Source organism: Macrobrachium nipponense, chromosome 37, assembly GCF_015104395.2.
Source record: "Macrobrachium nipponense isolate FS-2020 chromosome 37, ASM1510439v2, whole genome shotgun sequence".
Lineage (NCBI taxonomy): Eukaryota > Metazoa > Arthropoda > Malacostraca > Decapoda > Palaemonidae > Macrobrachium > Macrobrachium nipponense.
The window spans coordinates 24475911-24500776 of NC_061097.1; the positions used below are offsets into that span (position 1 = coordinate 24475911).

Genomic DNA, 24866 nt, shown 5'->3' on the forward strand with positions numbered 1-24866 from the left:
ATATTCGTATATTTACAAAGTAATTTCTATGAAAAATAACCGAGATAGGGCTCTTCAAAAAACTGTTATTTTAGCGATAAATGTTGACAGCGGTAACATTTTTTTTCGTTTCGATCAACTTATAACGTCAAAATGAAACAGTTACCTTATCCAAAGCAATTTGTTTTACCTTCCCTTTATTCTTCAACGTTTCCTCTACATTTTCGTATGTTTACAAAGGAATTTCAATGAAAAATAACCGAGATAGGGCTCTTCAAAAAAGTGTTTTTCTAGCGATAATTCTCACTAAGCGCCGGGCAGAGCGCTCTGTTTCTTACCCTCTTTTCTATCGATTTTTTCACCGGCTGGACTTATTCGTTTTCCATTGATTTATATGCCAATATTTAGAGAAATTTATTGGCTTTCTCATAAAAAACAATTCATTCCCCTGACTTTCATAGTTTTTGGGTTACGAACGGAAATATAAAAAAAAGTAAAGATTTTTTTGTTGTTTTGTTAAATAACTCACATTTTTGCGTATTTAGTAGGGCTTTTGGGACTCTTAATTCTGAAACTATTCCCAACCATTAAAATACTAACATTTAGAAAAAAAGGACAGCAAAATGAACGTTACTGGCATAATATTTATATTTTTGCTGAATTTTCGAAATAATTATTTTTTCGAACTGTCGAGCGCTCCCAGACACCTCGGATATCTGGGGACAGTGCTCAAAATTAAGCGGATATGAAAGAGCTAGAAGACACTGAAGGAGGAGAAACAAAGAGACAGTTATAAGAGAGAGGACAACAGCAAGGAGGAGGCAGACGGAAAGGAGACAGTGTAAAAAGGGTTATTATGGGAGTCGATTCTTCATTATGGTTGGAAGTTTGTTTGGTCACAACCGAAATTCATTGGATCAAATAATCGTATTTTTGTGCATGATTTTAACTGCTCGGCATACGTCTACAGTTATCGATGGCAAGCATGTGCGTTTTTGTTTGTTTGTGTTCGTTCTGCAGGTGTGAATGCCAACGTTAAGAATGTATCAAGTAATAATGAGACACATATATATCCTTATATAATTTATATATATATATATATATATATAATATATATATATATATATATATATATATATATATATCATTTTACGTCTAAACCCGATATTAGTAACATTTTAACGTATACGTAATTAAGGGACAAATATTACAGCACCATGTTATTAAGGATACACAATAGATTGAAAAATAACCGTTTATTATAAAATATGTTATCAGTATTTAGTCCATCCACCATTGTTGGCAATGACATCTGTAGTCTACTGGGGACGGAGGCTACATGATTGTAGACGATTTGCTGATGTTTCCTGAAGATCTCCCATTCGGACATGGTGTGCTGGAGGAGCTGCCTTGATGATCGTTCTTGGCCTGGGATCCAAGAGTTGACGATGGTCCCCCAGCAATTTTCCAAGGGATTCATATCACACCCCTTACTTGGCCAGTCCAGCAGGTCAATGTCTCGTTGCTCCTCAAACCATCGCCTAACTATCCTGGCTGTGTGAATGGGACAGTTGTCCTGCAAAACAAACGTCACATATATAGTATATATTAATTATTTTTTACAAGAGGCGTCAAATTGCGAAGGGTGACCTGGATATAATCTTTAATTAGAGGTTCTGCCTGTTTCTCCCTGTTTAGATCTCTCCTTTCTCCTGGTTTGAAAAGCGGAGAGAGATATTCCACCTTGGACCCCTCCCAAAGAGCTCGAAGCCATAAGCCACGTGAAGTTGATGTCTATCGTGGAGAGGAAGAAGGTGGAATTTCGCTTAGCTTTACAAACCAGGAAGAAGGAGAGATTTGAACTGGGAGACGGAACCTTACGTTAAAGATTATGGCCACCTCACCTTTCCGACAAATGACCTCATATGATACTTGCATATATATATATATATAATATATATATATATATATATATATATATATATATATATATATATATATATATATATCACCATAACGTGACTGGAATATCTTGAAGTAATAAAAGTCCACACTTATGTAAAATGTATATTAAAAATATGTGAAAGACGGGAGCTTTCGTCTACTTGATCAGTAGACCTCATCAGCTGTACTGATTATTCCTTTTCAAAAAATATACAAAGTAGTTACGAAGGACAGGCAGGACTCTGGAACAGTCTCCAGAAGAGGTAGTTCAACCACGACGATCGGCTAGTCTTTTGGCCAGACATTTGAACGAGGGAATAACATGATTGAGATAGTTTGTTTTGGTTGTTATCTCCCTTGGAGACGGTTCCAGAGTCCTGCCTGTACTTCGTAACTTTTTTGTATATTTTTTTTAAAGGAAAAATCAGTACGGCTGATGAGATCTACTGATCAAGTAGACGAAAGCTCCCGTCTTTTATGTATTGTTAATACACATTTTACATAAGTGTGGACTTGTTACTTTATATAATAATAATAAAATAATAATAAATAATAATAAAATATAAAATAATAATAAATAATAAAATAATAATAAAATAATAATAAAATAATAATAAAATAATAATAAAATAATAATAATAATAAATAATAATAATAATAATAATAATAATAATAATAAAATAATAATACTAATAAAATAATAATAATAATAAAATAATAATAAATAATAATAATAATAATAATAAATAATAAAAAATAATAATAAAATAATAATAATAACTAATAATAATAATAATAATAATTAATAATAATAATAATAAATAAACTAATAATATAATAAAATAATAATAATAATAATAATAATAATAATAATAATAATAATAAAATAATAATAATAATAATAATAATAATAATAATAATAATAATAATAATAATAATAATAGCATTACCATTGGCTACTAAATTAATACCAAATGAATATCAGATATTCTGTAGTTACAACACTCAGTGCTGAGTTGTTGCGAGTCAAAAAGGAAACAAACGTTGTGAGTAGTTTCTTAAAACAAGAAAAAAATCACCCTTGAAGTTTGAGGCTAGAAGATGGCGAATACCTCAAGAACCAACCACCATACAACTGATTCGTTCTCACGGAGCTCAAATGTTCTCTTCTGACTCGCAACAACTCATATATTTTTACATTTTGTAACAAGTTCTGTTTAAATAGAACAAGTTAATAATACAAGTTAATGAAACCAGCACTACATCAGAGTTTTCCCTATTACTGCAATTTGCGAGATGAAACTACATACTTGCATGAACAGAATGCGCTCTGGGTAGGGAAATGCCATGGCTCGAACAGTTGGGACCATCACCTCTTCCAGTATTTCAAGGTATTGGTCGGCGTTGAATCTTCCCTGTATTTCTGCCAGCTCACCCAGGGTGTATAAGTTAACCCATCCCCACACGTTACAGGTAACGTGGCCGCTTCTGGCTTGTTCGTAGATGTGCTCGCTTGAGTATCTCGTATTATTGCGTCGCCAACAGTGCAACTGTCCGTGCGAGGTCGACGCAAATGTTTTCTCATCAGAAAAAACAACTCTTGCCCAGAAACCTAAGTCTTCGTTGACGTACTGCCGGGCAAAATGGAGGCGGTTTATCCGATGTCTCTCCTGTAATTTCTCTTTAACGGCAGGAACTCTGTGGTGCACTCCAGCACTGTGGAGACGACGTCGTACCGTTTCACTGGAAACTTGCAGTTCAAGATTGTCTCGTATTTCACATGCATTTGTGAAGGGATTTGCCGTTACTTCGTTCAGAATTCTCCTGTCATCTCCGGGAGTAGTTTTTCTTGGAGCCCCAGGTCTTGGCCTGTCGCGAAGATCACCTTCCTCTTCCCATCTTCTGCACCACTTATATATGGTTTTTCTTGTTAATCCAGTTTCTTGTGCTATATCAGACACTGAGAGTCCAGTCTCTCTCATTCCAATAATTCTCCCTCTTAGTACGATTTTCTCTTGCGCAGATTCCATTTCAGACGAGAGGTGTTTTTCTTCCGTGAGTTAGTTCCTTTATGGTCTTTGGTTGTGATGGTAACTCGCTTGTCGACTCGGTTAGAGAATTCGAAGCATTTAATTGAGCTATTGGAGGAGATGATGAAGTGGTGGAGGGCAGGAAGAGAGAATATTGGCCCTCGCTTGGCAGGTCCTATGTTATATGGTAACACGGATACAGAATATTCATGGTTTCCCAGAAGCCTAAAGCCCTTCACGGTAACTCTTCAATATCTTTGCACAACGCAAACAACCCACATATTGTCTCAAGGTTGTTGTAAGCTCACTTTGTTAGATAGCGTCTTTTATCGGTAGATAGCCAAATCCCATGATTACAAGAGAGCTCCGCAAAAACGTTTATTCTTCTGTCGGTAAGGGCAAGTAATAATATTATGACGACAGAAGTTGAACAGACGGGTTTTCTCGCCTCCATGATGAGAAAATAAACCTGCAGAATAGGATCAGAGTTATATTATTTTCCTTAACTCTTGGATCCCAGGCCAAGAGCGATCATCAAGGCGGCTCCTTCAGCACACCATGTCCGAATGGGAGATATTCAGAAAAATTCAACATCGTCTACAATCATGTAGCCTCCGTCCCCAGTAGACTACAAGATGTCATCGCCAACGATGGTGGATGGACTAAATACTGATACTGTAACAGAAGGGAGGAAACATTTTTTGGTAGCGAGATGAATTTGTTCAGAAAATCTTAATAAAACTAAGATATTGTTGTTGGTTGAAGTGTAATGTGCTTTCATTGAGACTCAGCAATAGTTTGTTTTTGGTCATATCTTATTATATCACATTTTATAATAAATGGTTATTTTTCAATCAATTGCGTATCCTTAATTATAGGGTGCTGTAATATTTGTCCCTTAATTACGTAAACGTTAAAATTTTACTAATATCAGGTTTGGACGTCAAATAATATATATATATATATATATATATATATATATATATATATATATATTAGAGAGAGAGAGAGAGAGAGAGAGAGAGAGAGAGAGAGAGAGAGAGAAATCTATATATATATATATATATATATATATATATATATATATATATATATATATATATATAAGGATATAATCTCATTATTACCTGATACATTCTTAACGTTGGAATTCACACCTGCAGAACGAACGCAAACAAACAAAAACGCACATGCTTGCCATCGATAACTGTAGACGTATGCCGAGCAGTTAAAATCATGCACAAAAGTACGATTATTTAATCCAATGAATTTCGGTTGTTACCAAACAAACGTCCAATCATAAGGAAGAATCGACTCCCATAATAACCCCTATGACAAGTCAAGACCTATACCCCCATTATACTACTTAAGAGGGTAATGGCGCCCCTTCTGACACCAGCCACACTCTCAGCTCTATTACACTGTCTCCCCTTTCCTTCTGCCTCCTTCTTGCTGTTGTCCTCTCTCTTATAACTGTCTCTTTGTTTCTCCTCCTTCAGTGTCTTCTAGACCTATGGAGGTCTTTCTCTCCTCAACTTATGCTTTCTTTATTTCTTCATGCTTAATTTGAGTTACGTAACGTCATACACGATCTGAAGCTAGTTGTCTTTGTAATAATAAGAATGGGGAATGCGGCTATTGATATTACAATTAAAGAGTAGTAGGTATGCTGTTATTTGATAGACAAGGCTTTTACTGGTAGATAGCTAAATCCCATTATTACAAGAGAGCGTCTTGAAAACCGAGTTAATTCTTCTGTCGGTAACAGCAAGTGATGATATTATTACAACTAAAGTTGAACAGACGGGTTTTCTCGCCTCCATGATGAGAAAATAAACTTACAAAATAGATTCAGCTGTATTATTTTCCTTAAAGGAGAAATTAGAGGGAGGGAGCAGAAGATATAAACGTGTGCTTGAAAGGGTGGGTGTGAAGGGTGGAGGGAAAAATGTTGGGGGAAGACGTGTGGAGGGCGGTGGCCACGGTGGAGGGGCGGGTTTCATCGTACGTCTGGAGGCACAGTTCCAGTGTTACCAGATCACATCCAGCCCTTGTGGCTGAAATGTGTTTACTAATATATGTGGCCGACTGTACATTTCAAGCCTAGTTACCAACCACCTACTTCCTCAGGGGCAGGAATTACTAGGTCGTACCAATAAGAGCGATGCCACATGCACGCCCGCCAAGCACCCTCTTTAGAGAATTTAAATTCACATGAATCGGAATTGCAACAGGTTTAAGCGACGTGTACCTGCCGATCAGAAGCTCATAGCGTTGGCACGTTCCATGCACGACCGCCGCGCACGCGCTGTAGGGCATTCGTGGTGAGAATCGCTTTGACTTTTGGAAAAATCTGTGCTAGGCCATGCGTGGGCAACATACGACCCGGGGCCCTCCTGAGTGCGGAGGGAGTTGTATTTTACTTGATATTAACGTCAAGTATTTGTTTTGAAAAACAATTTCATTATTTCAACCAAGAGTAGGTGCTAATTACCTCATATGTCACTAATAAACTATATTTGGTTTATAACGAGAAGATGGAAATATAAACTAAATCTGTACGTTAAATGTCAATTATTTTCTCTGTTTATACCTCCGTTCTTTTATAAGGTCACTTGCATCCGATAAAGAGTAGCAGTGTTTTGAGCAGCGTTTATTTTTTTATTTGTGTTAAGGTAACGTAAACTTGTTAGATGCGGTGTATTTATACTAAAAATATTTGATTCTAATAAAACCCAATTGGCCATTTTTAAGCTTTTCTGAGAACGTTATTTCCTAGATTATATATATATATATATATATATATATATATATATATATATATATATATATATATATATATATATATATATATATATATATATATATATATATATATATATATATATATACATATACATATATAATACACGTATATATATATATATATATATATATATATAATATATATATATATATATATATATATTATTAGTAATTAAATAGATGAAGTTAGATGCACGCAAATTATGTGATTTATCACGTTTGGACATTCTCAGTAGCGAAAGCTTCGCAAACTGATGGCCATTTACATTTAGTCTCGTACCTATAAATAATAATAATAATAATAATAATAATAATAATAATAATAAAACCCGAGTGGATCTGATCTTGTTTGTCCTTCCCCAGGTGACAGTAGGGGAGACATGACACAGCCACCCACCCCCTAGAAACAGGTTTGTCCGCCCCGGGTGGGGGTGGGTTAGGTAGGGGAATGGGAGGGTAGGGAGACATCGCCCTTCAACTGCAAACCTGTTTGTCCGTCCCGGGTGGGGGCCAGTGTAGGGTAGACAGCAGCGCCGAGGTCCAGCAAGCTGGTAATAATGTATAGTAGGTTAGAATGCCATCTTATACCTATCACAGACTACTTCAACTAAACCCCCTCCCAAAATTGCCGTATAGATTTCAGCGGTTTTGTACACAAACTCCCCCACCCATGTAGTACACAGCTTCCACTTCGGCAAACTTATCATGAATGAACGGATGTCGTTTGCCCTGTGGGGGGAAGACTGTAGACACAGTCGTCGAATAAACAGCCAATGCAAGTAAAAATAAAAATGGCAAGCGTTATCTACCAAACATTTTACCCGTACGAACAAGAGAATACTGAAAGAATTTTGCATATTGGAAGAATTTTCACTTATTGATAGTTCTAAAAAATTCTGAAACTGTTTCAGATGACATTTATTCTACAGTGTCATTAAGAATTGGAATGGAATCCATTCTTGTGACTGCCGATTTTTTTTTTGCTAAACTAAAATCATTTAATGGTGTAATATCGTACGGAACCAGGTATCTTTCAGAATGGCGATGTAAATAACCACTATGTCTTGAAGCTGTTGTTTGCATAACACACGACAGTCGTGTACTTAGGTCAGTTTTTACACACCATGTGTGTGTGCGTTTTTTTTTTTTCGTTCGATTATATATTCGTATCATTTTCAGTTTTTCGTAAAGGAAAACTATTGAGATGGCTAATTGTCTGTCTGTCCGCACTTATTCTGTCCGCCCTCATATCTTAAAAACTACAGAGGCCAGAGGGCTACAAATTGGTATGCTGATCATCCACCCTCCAATCATCAAACATATCAAATTTGAACCGTGTAGCCTCAATAGTTTTTTTAATATTTTATTGGAGGTTAAAGGTAGCTATGATCTTGCATCTGGCACCGCTATAGGTGGCAAAAACATAGGCCATTGCTGGGACGTGGCTATCTCATGTGCCACGTCTGAAAGTTTCATGCAGCATTTATACTCTGAACAGAAAACCCGATTGCGCCGAAGAAAGTTCCGAGCATTAATTTATTTATTTTCTTTTGTCTACAGATATTTGGAGAAGGAAGCTACAACTACTAGTACTACCACCATTTGCGTAATGAGTGTTGGTTTGGGGTTGTGAGGGGGGGGGGGGGGGGGGAGATGGGATATTGAATGAGTTCTTGCATTGTTAGTAATAGTCTTAAAAATATCTCATAAGTCGAATGACCGCCTATGAGCCGTTCACTTTTGACTGCATCACTTCAGTACAAATCTGTCGATCAGAAATCGATCGGGATTTTTGTGAATATTGCTCAAGTCTATAACTTTCTGCTTAATACTGGCAGTATATCCAAGGTCTTCATGAGCAGTAATTTAATAGTTTATTATTTTTTCCTTCTCTTCTGGACATGGAAACTTGACGGTCGAATTTCATTCATCGCTACATTTCAGGGGCAGTATCAATGCAAGTTACGAAAAATAACTGAATCGAATTTGAATTCTATATCTACATGAAATGCAGTATGCTGGTAATGAGCTGCCTCCGTCATTGCGGCTGTAGGTAATAGCTGTTTAAGCGCCTCAGTGGCGTGATCGGTATGGACTTGACCTGCCACCTCGATGGCCGCGAGTTCGATTCTCGGGCATTCCATTGAGGTGTTAGAGATGCGTATTTCTGGGGATTGGAGTTCACTCTCGAAGTGGTTCGGAAGTCACGTAAAGCCGTTGGTCCCGTTGCTGAATAACCACTGGTTCCATGCAACGTAAAAACGCCATACAAACAAACAAGCAATAGCTGTTTATTTAGCATAGAGTGTGAAAAGAACAATAACTACATCTCAGATTTGGCTACAGTCGGTCAACCACACAAAACGATCTTGGAATGAGGAGGTATTGAGATATTTAAAAAAAAAAAAAAAAAAAAAAAAAAAAAAAAAAAAAAAAAAAAAAAAAAAACGCCTATTTGTTGGTCGAATCATTCATAAAGATCTTGCACCTCTTGAAGAGGCTTATCTTTTATTTCATCTTTAGTTTCCAATCATCTTTGCTGAAGTCAGAATTTCCATATGATGTTTTATCGTCTCTTTAGACTACTTTCCACAATTCAAAGTATGGTGAAAGCCTAAATGAAGTTGGTGCATTTTATGAAAATGCTGAGTAATTTCCTAATAACTATAATAAACGTTACCGTACATCGGTATTACGCACTTTTGTATGATACAGTGTTAAAATATGTTGCCCTTTTCGTCAGAATAACATGAAAAATATCGCATTCTTTAGCCTCACTTTCGATAGATGGTCTCAGTTTTAGAATCACGAAGTGTTCAGATTAAATAAAGCTTAAGGCGAAACGGTCAAAACTGCGTTTAGCGACCAAGTGGTCGCCTGGGACTGGACCATGGCTAAAGTCATTAAACCACCGGTAATTGGGTAATTTAAACCTAAATTTTGAGGCATATACCCTGGTCGGCAAATAGTTTAAATTATATTTTAATATTTTAAATGTGATATTAATATTTTAAATATTATTATAATATGTTAAATGTTATTCTAAATTTTAAATCCTGTTTCAATATTGGAAATGTTCTTTTAATATTTTAAAAGTTTTTTAATATTTTAAATGTTATTCCATGAGGGTGATACCTGAGAAATTGTATGAGAACGCCGAAATTATTTGCTCTCTCGTCATTAGTGGTGATTTACTCATTTTTCAGGTGAAATTAATTTAGACTTCATTAGAAGTCAATTATGATTTCACTATCTTTTACACTTGCGTTGTACATTTAAATCATAATGACTTATCCGTGCTTCATTAGAAATGGAAGATGATAATAGATACTAGTTAAATCTCAGATTACAAAGGTAGTGCCTTCGTTTGATGTGTTCAACTCATTTTAATCTGGTTTTCCAACTGGGGTCGTATCTTTGGTTATAATAATAATAATAATAATAATAATAATAATAATAATAATAATAATAATAATAATAATAAGTTATCATTATCACAACTAAAATTGGGAATTTATCACGAGTCGTGTGTTGCTGAAAGCCTGAAAACTGTAAATTCCTCGGTGTGTATTTTGCTTCTGTACACTTACCAAAAAATAAAAAGGGGGTCTTCATTTTTACAGTAAATTTGCGTAAATATTGAGGATTTTATTATAACGGTGTCACTTTTTGCTATTCGCTAACTTTAACCAGATTCACCACCACCAATGAATCTTTACCTGTGTTTGACATCGTGAATTGAATTGAATACAGAATTTAGGCCAGAGGTCTAGCAATGGGACCCATAAGGTCATTCAGCGCTGAAACGGAGATGAACAGTTAATGGGTTAAAAGGTGTAACAAGAGGAAAACACCGTAGTTGCACTATGAATCAATTGTTAGGAGAGGGTGGCAGGTAGGATGGAAGAACGCGAATACGAAAGGAGGTACGGTAAAGGGAACGAAAGGGGTTAGAGCTAGGGCCCGGAGGCACGCTGCAAAGAACCTTAAGTAATGCCTACAGTGCACCGCATGATGTGCACTGACAGCACTACCTCCCGATGGGGCTTTTGACACTATGACGACGGCCTCACACAGTCTCAATACGGCAAATCAAGTTGCACATGCCATTGCTCCTTAGCTTTGGCTAGTCGTAATATTTATATTTTCCTGTCCACAATCAAATTTTCATATTCTCTTTCGGTTTTACCGATCATGCAAGTTAAAAGTTCCTCCAATTTCCGTTGCCAGTTGATTTCCCGAAATTGTTTTAAAACTGCCAATATTTTTTTGCTGTAATTCATCTGTTCGTCACATAAAATTCCAAAATGAAAATTCCGTTTATAGAATAACTTTTATCATGCGTTATATATATTCATAAACGCAGGGAGCGTATTTTGCTCTTTTTGTTGGTAGACAGTTTATGTGCAGCGAGAGAGAAATTGATAGCGATCGTTTTTTGTTTCTCTCCTAGCCAATGGGAGGATCTTTCATAAAGCGTTGATGACGAGAGAAATTTATACCGATTTTATTTTGTTTTTCTTCCAGCCAATGGGAGGATCTTTTACAAATCGCTGATGACGTGTTTCGGGAAACTCTCGTCATGGCAGCTCCTGATTGGCTGAGAACTTCAAAGAACAGGAGTCAAGAGTCAAGAGACCTCAAGGAGATATTTAGTTTCTGTTGAGCAGCGACAATGATAAGACGTCACTGACGTCTTGCATAGGTAGGCTTTTGGCTTCTGCCGGTCTCCAGTTTTCATAGGAGGTTTCAGAATGAAGACAATATCTAGGACTTGTAAGAAATTTCTCTCTCTGTGATTTACATAGGAGCTTAGACTTTTTTGTTTTCCTGGAGTAATATTTATTCTTGACGTTTCAGTACAAACACTCAAGGTATTTGGCCAATTGGCTTAGAATGATAATATCCAGGGTGCTTGCATGTTGAAAATGTGCCTTTTTGTTTTTTAGACACTATTTAGGATTTATAAGCATAAAATTTAGAACTGGTAGGAGTACATAAGAGCTTAAACTTTTATTTTTTATTTTTTTTTTTTTTGTAGGTTTCTCAGTTTCAGCGGTTCCTGACGAACATTTTCCGGTATCCTATTTGGTAAACCTGTTATAAAGGATACAGAATTAGTGAATTCAGTTTAAAGATTGTTTTTAATAAAAGGAAGCTTGTTCTATGAATAAGGTTCTATCGAGGTGAAACTAGGTACATTTACCGAAAACAAAAAATAAGATTTGAACTGCAGCTTTTGTAACGTTTAGATCCTACATAAAGTTCGCAATAAGGAATATTGGAGAAAACTAACTGGTCAGGTGTAACAATTATACAAAGGTTTTAGATTGATTCGAAATGTCGTGGGAGCATAACTTTTGAAATTGGGTTTTGTGATGCGGTTATTTGGTAATGGTATATTGGACAGTTTGCCTAGGATACACATAAAATTGCTATTGTTCAGAAAGGCTTTATATGGAGGGCTCAGGCGATTCTGATGTATAGTGTTGCCTTTCAAATGGATTGTTACCGTTCAGTGCGGAATATTATGCCTTTGGCAAAATAAAATGACACGGTTTGTGTGTGCTCTGTGGTTCTGATTTTCTGTTCAGTGGAGATTTGGGAGCTTTGGCCCTAAAAAACTGACCGCGGTAATATTAGGTTTGATAAACCTGAAATGTATATAGGTTATGCTTATGCATTATGTAGCCTATGATTATTGTTTTTCCTTGCGTAAACTTCGCGTGTGCTTTTCTGTCATTAAACGGTGATGTCATATCCAAGTATTTATATTGTTTTTCGTATTCTTGACCAGATAGAACGGATAACTGGATAAAGATCCTCCTCTCTTTACCTTGTGTTGGCAGTGATAAAACGTTTATCTAGAAATGCTATTTTTATTAAAAATAAACAGTCTTTTATATAGTTGTCAAGATTTTCGAAATGGATGTCAGTTCATACCAACTTTTTTTATATATAAATATTTATTGTAAGATAGCAACGCCCGTGGACGCGATTCCCCCAACCGTTACACAACTTTCACGCCAGTAAACACTTGCGAGTGAAGGAATGTTTACCTCACGGGAGAAGTCTGTAGATACAGTCGATGTGTAAATAACCATTGCAAGCAAAGGGGAAGTTACGAGCGTTACTTACCAAACCTTATTAACCGCTCCCGCAAGAAGGTTATGTAAGGATTTTAACATACCATGGTGGTTTAATTAAGAGAATTCATTTAAGCTAACGAATACGGTGCATCATTTAGATTATTTCTTCTTTTAATTAAAATTTGGTTTTTACTTTGCCATTCCATGTAGGTTATCATCACCTTCATTTACAAGACATTAATAAAGTTATTTTTCATTCCACTGCAGACGCTGAATAACCAAAATAGGTTCCAGTGCTTGGGCTTATCCCTGAATTTCATAATCTATCCACCCATCTATTTAGATGACATAGTTTCATCTCGGTGTTATCAGAAAGTCTTTTTAACAATCGGATGTATGTAGCGACGTTCTTGGAGTTTTGTTATACTAAAATCTCCCAGTCGCCTGTATAATGTCTTTCAGTAGCAGACATTTCCTTTGTGTGCAGGCTAGACACACGAAGATCTTGTACAACAGGGTAGTTGTTACCAAACGAAACTAACTTGTTTCGTGCGTTAGTTTCTTAGTTCGAAAAATTCTTAATTTTTTAAGCAGAAGTGTCTCTTAGTCGAGCGTCACACCGCTTTCTAACCTCAGTTGCCTAATACTATTTCGCTTCCCTCTGAGTTTCACTTTACCTAATAAATGTGCAACTAATCTCTCTCCTTTTATTCTCTCTTCTGTCCTTAGCCTAATCTTTATTCCTTCACATATTTCATCTTTTATTGATTTCATTCTATCTTTTATAGCCTTCATCTCTTCAAATTTATTGTAACTTACAGAAGCTTTACGTGATAACTATTCAAGATAATTTTGCAAAAATTTGAGAGTGCCATACTTCTCTTGTATAGTTTGTTTAGACAGTCTTATGAAAAACTCTTTTAATTTTGGTTTCACAAATGTATCCCACCATTCCATAATGTTGGAGTATTTACTTCTTTCATTTTTTAAAAAGTGCCATAATCTTTCAAATTTCTCCATGAAGTCGTCCCTCTCCAATAATGAAACATTTAACTTCCATATTCCTCTACCTATTTTACAACGATTATTAAGCAGAAATTCATTTAATATCATATTATAGTCTGTTAAAGATAATGGAATATTTTAACAATTCTTAATATTTCTATACAAGTGAGTCACATACACACGGTCAATTCTTGAAGCATAATTACCTAGAATGTACGTAGTATATTCGGGAATATTGTTCAATGAAAACCAAGCGTCTTTCAATCCCAAATGCTGTACTAAAGATTTCAGACCTTTTGATATATACCTCTCATTACCTGTACGAACATCTTTACCCGAAAGTACGCAATTGAAGTCACCAGCAAAAATCAAATTTGATATGTTGTTCCTTAAATAATACAAGATATCCACAGAGAACAAGTTCTCCCTCTCTCTCTTTTTACTTGAGCCTAATGGTGCGTATACATTCAAAAAGGAGAGGTTCATATCATTATACCGTATCCTCGTAAATAATATGTTTCCAGTGTCATCCTTTTCACTGTTAATAACTGAAATATTTGACTTTTTATTAAACAGAAAACACGTACCACCTTTAAAGCTAGTAGGCATATTCATTACAACCTCAAAGTAGTCCTGTAAATATTTTATCCTATTCACATCTCTAATATTATGTTCTTGAAGGTATAATACATCAATTTTATATTTATCAACTAACATCTTTACTTTCAACTGTTTTTTAAGCTCATTTAAACCACAATTATTTAATGAAGCAGTGACTAAAGCCATTTTTAAGGATATATTAAAATAAATGCATACTAATTATTTACCTATTTTAACCAGTTTAGAACATTTATTTTTACCATTACAGTTATCATTATCATCATGTTTGTGTTTACCAGAGTTCTGATCACTAGAAAGACCATGATCTACTACATTATCAACAAACATATCCTGGCTTTCATTTAAGGGGTTTGACAACTCGGAAAAAAACAAAACATTCTCCTTCGCTATTATTAGATACTTTTAAGCATTTCTGCCCATTGTCCTTTTTAATGGTAGCTTGCCATTGTCGTACTGGTATTTGACTTTTATCTCCGTTCCTATTCTTATTGCCCTTTTCTTTAGTTCTATTGTTGCCTTTCTTTTCACTCCCTATTAAGGTTTCCTCAGGAATTTTAGTATTCCTCATAGACTCAACATCCATACCATTTTCACCTTCACCCTTTTCTTCTTTATCAACTTCTTTTTCCGTTGGTATCAGCTCGTCTTCTTCACTGTTGACTATTTCTTCGGTTACTATTTGCATGTCGTATACCACCTTTTTTCCATTTATTATTTCTTCATTGTGCACTTCTTCTTCTTCTTCTTGCACAACTTCATCAGGAGATAACTGCAAACGAGCACATAATTATCTCGTCGCCACTGTCTTCACTCATTAAATAGTCTTCATTTCTCTCTTCTAATCCTTCTTCCTTCTTATTTTTTTACCTTCTTGGTTTCCCTGAGTAATTCCTCTCGGACCGTTGTCAGCTTCACTATTTGTGTATACATCAGTTTCATCTTCACTAATATCAATTCCTCTTTGGCTATCACTTACCTCTTGTCCCTCAGTGTTATTTCCTTCTCTTGTTTGTTCTCTATTATCACCATTATCCTTCTCTGATTTATTATCATTTCTTTGCCTGCTTATGTCAGGAAAGTCTTTTTCATTCCACATAGTAGTTCCTTCCATAATATCGATGTTACAATCTTTAACTAGATGGCCTGCTTGTCCGCATCTGTAACAGGTTCTTTTCTGCCCATTATATAATATACTTAAGTTAAACCCAGACACACTTATCGATGAAGGAATTTTATCTCTAATATTCATCTTTATTGTCCGTATCCCATTCAGCAGGCCTTTCAGGGGTTCCATACTGAATCTGTTGCTTCTTATTGAATCCACTTTTCCATATCTGCTCATAATGTTTATTATCAATTCATCAGACAATTCAAAGGGTGCATTCCTTACCGACACATATGTATACGAGGTACTTATATTCACAACTTTCACACTATCTACCTCATTTATCTTGATATGCTTATCCTCATATTGCCTTGCTATTTCCAAGACTTTGTTCTCTGAGCTGAACTTAACTACTACTTTATTCCTGCTGACATTCTGTACACCCAAAATGCCAGCAATATCAAGTTTCAATTCTCTGAATATCACAATACATACATTTTCGATGGACATATAACCTCCCAGGAATTGTAGACCAATGGAGTCCTTTCTCCTTAAAAGGCTTGCAAACAAATCCATGTTGTTTTAGTACTGTCTCATAAAACAACAAAGAGAACAGGTAAAATTTATCATAGAAAAAGGACCTCGGGGTAAAAACAAACGTTTCCAAATACCCTGTCTATTTTAGTCTCTATTTGGCACTATTCCCGTACTTATAAAAGTTTCCACCAGAGTCTGTGTACACACATCACTTCACGACGCTCCATGCATTGTTATCAGTGCTTGAGTACATTATATCAATAAATAAAGGCCAAAGTACAGAGCGAAAGTAAACCCAGGATCCTATGACAATGTCTTCCTCGATGAATAGTGTCACTCCCAAACCTTATTAAGTCCAAGTTCAGCCCCGATAGGAATGCGGGGTAAGAAGTGGTGAAATGTAAAATGTCAAAAATACTGGGCAATGTAACTGAGGCAACTATCTCAACAGGAATGAGAGAGAGAGAGAGAGATGGAGAGAGGGAAGAGGGAGAGAGACGAGAGAGAGAGAGAGAGAGAGAGAGAGTTTATTGGTGGCATTCAGAGATTACCCGGGCAGCGCTGGGTTGGTCAGCTAGTATATACATATATAATATATATATAATATATATATATACATATTATATATATATATATATATATCATACATACATATATAAATTATCTATATAATATATATATTCTTATATATATATATATACATACAACTATACATACCATATATATATATATTATACTATATATATATATATATATAAAGTATATATAATATATTATATCTATATATATATATATATATATATATATATATATATATATTATAATATATACGTACGTAAACAATACTGAGTCTGAAATTAACCACGCTTATGGGGGCTTCCAAAAGCTCCGAAGTAATCTGATATAAATGAATTCCTTTACGGCACTGTCGTATGACGTGCTGATATGAATCTTAACTGTTAATTAATAGTGGGAAATCATTCTTCGGCTCTCTAGCATCCTTCAACTCCTATCAAACAGCAGATAAAAAGTTAATACCCGAATAGCCTATTGTGTCAGTCAGCGGGACAGGTAATAACTCGTTGACGTACGACATCACGCATGGGGGAAAGATATGGACATTTGGTGTCATGGGAACTAATAAAACACTTTCGTGTAAATCATTCTGTATTTGCTCCAGAAGTAATCGAAGTCAAGATGCCAGTATTATGAGAGGAGGTGAGAACAAAAAGGCATACAAGAAAGAAATGACTTCACGTAATATACACAGAATTCACATTCATTATTAACAACGGAAATTAAGAAATCCAAAACAAGATTCCACATAAAACAGAACGAACAACTCATTAAATTGATAAAAATAAGGTAATAAATCATGACGTATTAGAGCCATTCTTAAACTTGTCAGCTTGGGAAAAATAATTTAGATAAAAAGACCCTTTCACAATTTCACAGTATTAAGCATAAAAACCTTCATTCTTGGAGCAGATAGACGACTTGCTACTTCGAATTCTTCAAAGTAAATAGCACGCACTACCTTTTGTGACAAGGACACTAATGACGAGAGTGAGAGTTTCCTGTTGAAACAAAGTATAAGAAGAGAGCGAAACAGTATATTTTCTAATGTTTGTGTATGGTGTTTTTACGTTGCATGGAGCAGGTGGTTATTCAGCAACGGAACCAACGGCTTTACGTGACTTCCGAACACGTCGAGAGTGAACTTCTATCACCAGAAATATAAATCTTTCACCCCTCAGTGGAATGGCCGAGAATCGAACTCGCGGCCACCGAGGTGGCACGCCAACACCATACCGATCACGCCACTGAGGTGCTTATATATATGTATATATATATATATATATATATATATATATATATATATATATATATATATATATATATATATATATATATATATACTATATATATATATATATATATAATATATATATATATGACATTCCTAAGCTGAATGTCCTCGTATTCAGTGGTAAATACTTAGCTTATATATGGCCTTAGCTAACACTCAGTAGGAAGCATAATAAGAATAATATTCCACTAAAATAAAATATCGAATCAAAATCTCCCGGGAGAGAGCTAACAAGTTTCTTTTACTTTTGGTTTACGGGGAAACTTCTCTGTTGGTTGTGTGTGTGTGTGTGTGTGCGTGTGTGTGTGAGAGAGAGAGAGAGGAGTTTTCTTTCAGGTGAGGCCAAGAGATTGAGGTCATGTGACCACTAACTTCTCAATTGGTTGTGTGTGTGAGAGAGAGAGAGAGAGAGAGTTTGGAGTTTTCTCTCAGGTGAGGGTAAAAGATTAAGTCCTTATGACCAATAACTTCCCTCCTATAGGGTGTGTGTGTGTGTGTGAGTGTGTGTGTGTGTGTGGTGAGAGAGAGAGAGAGAGAGAGAGAGAGAGAGAGAGGGTTTTTGGAGTTTTCTTTCAGGCGAGGCCAAAACAATGAGTCCATGTGACAACTGGGACCACTCAGTATAGAATATTCTACGTGTGCAAGATCAATATTTGTCCAAAACTGATTTCTCTAATTAGAAAACAACTTCAAACGAAGCTAATTCGCTCTTAATCACATAACTAAGTACCATGATAGGACTAATGAATTAATAGTCACAGCGAGTTCGTACTTTAATCTTTTCACTTCGTCAATAAAACGATTTTTGCCTTCTGTCTCATTGTTCAAATGTAATCGCTTACTAACAAAAGCTCTTCTCTCTCTCTCTCTCTCTCTCTCTCTCTGCATTATCTAGGTGCACATCGACCACGGGGGTACTGAACCCCCTAAAAGATACATCTCTATGAGAGCTCTCTCGAACCATCTTGCCCCACACTTTGAACACGAAGCTCTAAGACTGGATCCATCGAGAATTAGGCCAGAAAGATGCACCGCCATTATCGAAGGCTTTGATCTTGCGAAGACAAGAGGAACCATCTACGAACAGGTAAATGGAAGATCTAAGCAGGCTCTCCAAGCATTGGGCAAGTACTTTCAAACAAGCAGGAGGGTGCGTTACTCTGTGCTTCTTGAGTTGAATGGCTGACCGATGAAAAAATAAAGCAACGTTCTATACTGCAGACGCTTCGGGAACCATCCTTCGAAAAATCCAAATTTGTCATTTGGGTGACAAATGAAGTCTTCAAGTTTTGCTCCCATTACCAGTCATCAGCTGGTTTTGATTGAAATTGGTGGGGGCCTCTGAATGTGCCAATATTATTTCAGTAACTGTAATCAACTTGTCCGAAGAGATAAATTAGGGAAATTGTAGTCATATTAGGACAGTTATCATGAATGTTGGCACTCATTTTCGAGATTATTTTTTTTAAAGCTTCGTTGTGATTGTTAAGTAATCCATAAATATTATCATTGTAGGTAATACCTCAATCCCATTTATAAATATCTTTTACACACATATGTATGTACTATATAATAAACACATATTTATGAAAATGTTGAATGTCAGTTATCCTTAAAAATGGAGGGAAAAAGGAAAAGGTAATTCATAGGAATTTAGGAGTGAATGTCAAGGATCGTTGCACAATGCAAGACAATGTGAGCCACTAAAGAGCCACAAGGGAGGTAGGAGAAAGGTAACATGACTTCAAAGATCAAAGGAATGTCTCTGGAGACTAAAAAGAGAATTTCCGAAGGGATTGTTGAACAGAAGGTCAGAGATTTTGTTTTATTAAAAAAAAAACTGAATTTACCTTAAGAAAATAAAAATCGTTTTCAACAAGTCAGAAATTTTAATAAAAGAAAAAAAAAACTCGGAATTTACCTGAAGAAAGAAAATTCTCGTTTTGAACAGGTCAGAGATTTTACTATATATATATATATATATATATATATATATATATATATTATATATATATATATATATATATACTGTGAATTTACCTTAAAAAAAATCTCGTTTTGAAGAGGTCAGAGATTTTAGTTTATTAATAAAACTGAATTTACCTTACGAAAGAAAGTTTTTGGTTTGAACAGGTCAGAGATTTTATTCAATACAAAACACGGAACAAAAAACTGAATTTACCTTAATTTGAACAGGAGGTTAGTGGTGTTAGTAGCCCATCCTTCATGTCAGACCCTCTACCCCCATCCCAAATCGAAGATTTATGACTAAGTGAGGCGTGTTATAATATTCGAGTGAAAATGTCCCTTAAGTGGTTCTCCCAAAGCCCGCCTCACAACTCATGCGCTTAAGTCTTATTGCAAAAGTCTGTGAAATATGGAAGTGGCACCAGCAATCTTGCGCCCCCGACGAAAATATTTGAATAAGAATATCCACATCCATCTCATTTTCAGATAGAACGACAAGCAGATTTAGATCGTAACTATTTATACGTTTGTTCGGGAGGAGAAATAATTAAATTTCCCAAGAAACGCGTCTCTAGCTGCAGGATGATTTCCCAAAGGTTCCACACAATGCCTTACTTCACTGTCATCTTCCTGTTTGCCAAAGGTGAGTCATGATTTCTATATACTAAATAATGACGATAATTTATTCGCCTCATCTAGGCTATCAATGGCACAGATGACGATGTCTTGTTTTTTTACTATTGTTGCTAATGACAAAACCATAAACAGAATTATCATGATCTCAAGTAATGTATATACGTATACACACACACATATATATGCATGCATGCATACATACATACATAGGTATATACATTATATATATATAATATATATATATAAATATATATATATATATATATATACTATATTATATATATATATATATATATATATATATATATATATATATATATATAATTACTTATGCACTTTTCTTTCTCACATACACACACCCACACATACACACATATATATATATATATATATATATATATATATATATATATATATATTATATATATATATATACATATATATATATATATATATATATATATATATTATACTCTTGATTAACATCTATTTCAATTTTCTTTCTAATGGGATATTACATGTAATGGACATCGATATGTTACATGCAGCTACAGATATGGAAGTTTTTGAATTTTTTTACCTATTCTTACTCTTTTGATGGATGGATGGAAAATAGAGTTTAGGTCACAGGCCAAGCACTGGGACTTATGAGGTCATTCAGGGCTGGAAAAGAAATTAAGAGTAGATAGATTTGAAAGGTGTATCAGGAGGTAAACTTCAAAGCAGTTGCACTTTGAAATAATTGTTAGGAGACTGTGAATAGGAAGATGGAAGAAAGGTAATATGAAAGGAGGTACAGTAAAAGGAATGAGAGGTGTTGCAGGTAGGGGACGAAGGGTCGCTGCAAAGAACCTTTAGTAGTGCCTACAATGCACCCCCTGAGGTGCACTGACAGCACCACACCAATACGAAGACTTTATCTTTGGTTCAGCAATTTGAAGACGAAATTTCACAGTGGCTATTTTGTGCTGTAGACCGAATCGACTATTTTGGAAAAGAGGTCACTAGTCAGTCATATCTATGCCAATGACGATAACTATGGAAACAAAGATAGCCACTACAACAAAATACAATGACTATGGCGATAATAATGGCAATGGTGGGCATAGAAGAAAATGATGATAATGGCTGTAGGTCCACAATAATATAGTTGATGGTCCTTTTCATCCTAGCACAGGATTCGTAAGCTATAGACATTTATACAGAACTATCAACTCTCACACAGCTATATTACTGTGCACCTCCAACCAAAAATGGTAATGGGTATAAAAGAAAACTAATGGGGCATAATTTGCTATACTCGGTTTTTTTCCATCTGTCCACCAGCGTGTGGTGTTTGCTATGGTAACACTGCGTCCCGGGCTTTAGATAGTTATATTCAGCTTACATTCACCAATAATAATAATCCTATTTCGAACATTAACAGTGTAATTCGCATACAGTAAATTATTAAAACACTTTTCAGTTGCAAATGTACGCCTAGATATCCTTTTATTTACCTAAAACTTACACAGCGTAACTATCTAAAGCCCGGGACGCAGTGTTACCATACGCAAATACCACAGGCGGATGGACAGATGGAAAAAACGGAGTAGTATAGGTATATTATCGTTAGATCTACTGGATCTCCATATTTCAAAAAATTATCTTGAAATATCTACTGGCTCTCCATATTTCAAAAATCCTCTTGAAATATCTACAGAATCTCCATATTTCAAAAAATCATCTTGAAATATCTAATGAAGCTCCATATTTCAAAAAATCCTCATGAAATATCTACAGGATCTCCATATTTCAAAAAATCCTCATGAAATATCTACAGGATCTCCATATTTCAAAAAATCCTCATGAAATATCTACAGGATCTCCATATTTCAAAAAATCCTCATGAAATATCTACAGGATCTCCATATTTCAAAAAATCCTCTTGAAATATCTACAGAATCTCCATATTTAAAAAAAATCCTCATGAAATATCTACAGGATCTCCATTTTTCAAAAAATCATCTTGAAATATCTACTGGCTCTCCATATTTAAAAAAATCATCTTGAAATATCTACTGGCTCTCCATATTTCAAAAATCCTCTTGGAATATCTACAGGATCTCCATATTTCACAGAATCATCCTAACATATGAATTCATATTTCTCAGCGTCAGCAATAGCAGTGAGATTCAAGTCTTTTTAATATGTTATGCCAATACTTCCCCATATAACGAACAAAACAATATAATTATCAGGACGTTAACATCATCACAGCGTTGTTTTTAATCAAGGTGATTTTTTTTTCTTCCAAGAAGGAGATTACCCAATCATCTTACGGGTAATAACTAATACATTCTTTTTACTTCGAAAACTCCCCTTGCGTTTTAATTAGCTTCCTGTACGCTGAGATAAAAATCGCCTATGGGGGATCGTGGCCTATTTTTCCAACAAGTTCAGCGGGGTACGAGAGGCAATGCCTCGATTTTGGGTAAAGTCTGAGAAAAGAGAGAGAGAGAGAGAGGTGATGATCCGACCTACAGCTTGCTCGCGACGTGTGCATGTTTTTCCCTTAAGCATAAGATGTACAAATTATAATCCTAACTTTTAACGCAAAAACGTACTAAAATCTACGGTTAAATAGACCCTTGTTACACCAACGAAAATTAAAACTAATACACTATATATTATTAGAAATAATTTTTCTGTACTGTTTAACACGCAAATTTTTTTATTTTTTACAGAAAATTAAAACAAATACACTATATATTATTAGAAATAATTTTTCCATACTGTTTAACACGCAATTTCTTTTCATTTTTTACATTTTCATTCTTATACATAAATGATAGATATCCTACCGGACCTATCCTGAAATTGCTATATTTTTAACTCAATGCGAAACACCTTTTTAAGACCTTTTTAGGCTCTTCCATAGATCTTTCCTGCACCGCCAACAGCAACAACAATAAAAAAGTTTGTAGGCTTGCTCCCTGAGTAAGCGAAAACCCAAAAAAGTTGAGAAAAAGGAAAGTTTGTGAGTCATATTCCCAGAAACAGAAATCATACGGGTTCTGCCTGCTGAGAAAAATCGTAAAGGCAGGAGGAGGAATAAAGGGAGATATGAGAATAACGACAGGGAAAGGTCAAAGGGATTTGGTACATTTTCATTTGGTAAAATGTAAATTCTTACGCATTTATTAATTTTTGCCGGTAGCGACGAGAGTTTGCAATTAATAAAAACTCCACGTTTAGACTGGCCGTCGTCCTGTTTGAGGACAGCCTCTCACTTTAATTAAACGGTCATAAATGCATGCAAGATGATGGTACCTAAGTCAGATGTTATAGTCGCAACTTCCCAGCCTGATTCTCTCTTATATTGTCAGGTGTATTATTATGCATATATGCATATATGCATATTATATATATATATATATATATATATATATATATATATATATATATATATATATATATATATATATATAGTATATATATATATATATATATATATATATATATATATATATATATATATATATATATATATATATGTATGTATACATAGCATTATATATATACATATATATTATATACCACAAGATTACTAAGTATAACTTGTTTACTGTTTACTTGTAAGTATTTACATAGTATTTTACTTGACATTGGCGTACTTTAAATCCCTATCTGTGGCCCTTTCTCAACACAGACAGGGCCTGAAAGTACTCGAGTGTTAAGTAAAGTACTATATAAATACTTACAAGTAAACAAGTAATACTCAGTAATCTTTTGGTTTCTTCTTCCATTTCCAAAAAAACTGAAAGAAGTTTTTGTTTGGTTCAATATAATATATCTATATCACCTCAAAGCGTTAGGACGGGTGTCCTACCTCCTTCACTTCAGCTAAGATTGACAACAGTAAGAAAAACTGAGTTAGAAAAATGAGCTATTCATACCCACAGGGGAGATTCAAAGCCACGTATTGAAGAGAAGCAAAGTTACCAGACTGTGTGGTCATCCAAGGGTGCCAGCGAGGAGCAAGACTTCAGAGGGGAAAACACGACAAAGAGATAAGGAAAAAGATAAATGCTGTGCCATCAACAACAACTGATATAAAAGTTTAATCTTAATACTTAGAAAAAATAATCAGGGATGATGAATACAACAATATGTAAGGAGTTAGTAAGCTGAGACATAGGTCAGCCTGGCAAAGAGCTTAGGCTAGAATAGAAGATGGCATTTAATCCAAAGGCCAATCGCTGGGACCTATGGTGGTCATGCAGAGGTGAAACGTA

General features: G+C 35.1%; 1 long non-coding RNA gene across 1 annotated transcript in view; it reads left to right on the forward strand.

The window, feature by feature from the left end:
• LOC135208943 (uncharacterized) overlaps positions 1-19436 on the forward strand; it is a 36223-nt gene extending 16787 nt beyond the window's left edge. Inside the window, exons 2-3 of the long non-coding RNA XR_010313249.1 lie at positions 11286-11463; positions 18881-19436. This is a non-coding gene — a long non-coding RNA (uncharacterized LOC135208943). The remainder of the gene's footprint in view (positions 1-11285; positions 11464-18880) is intronic.
• The last annotated feature ends 5430 nt before the right edge of the window (positions 19437-24866 follow it).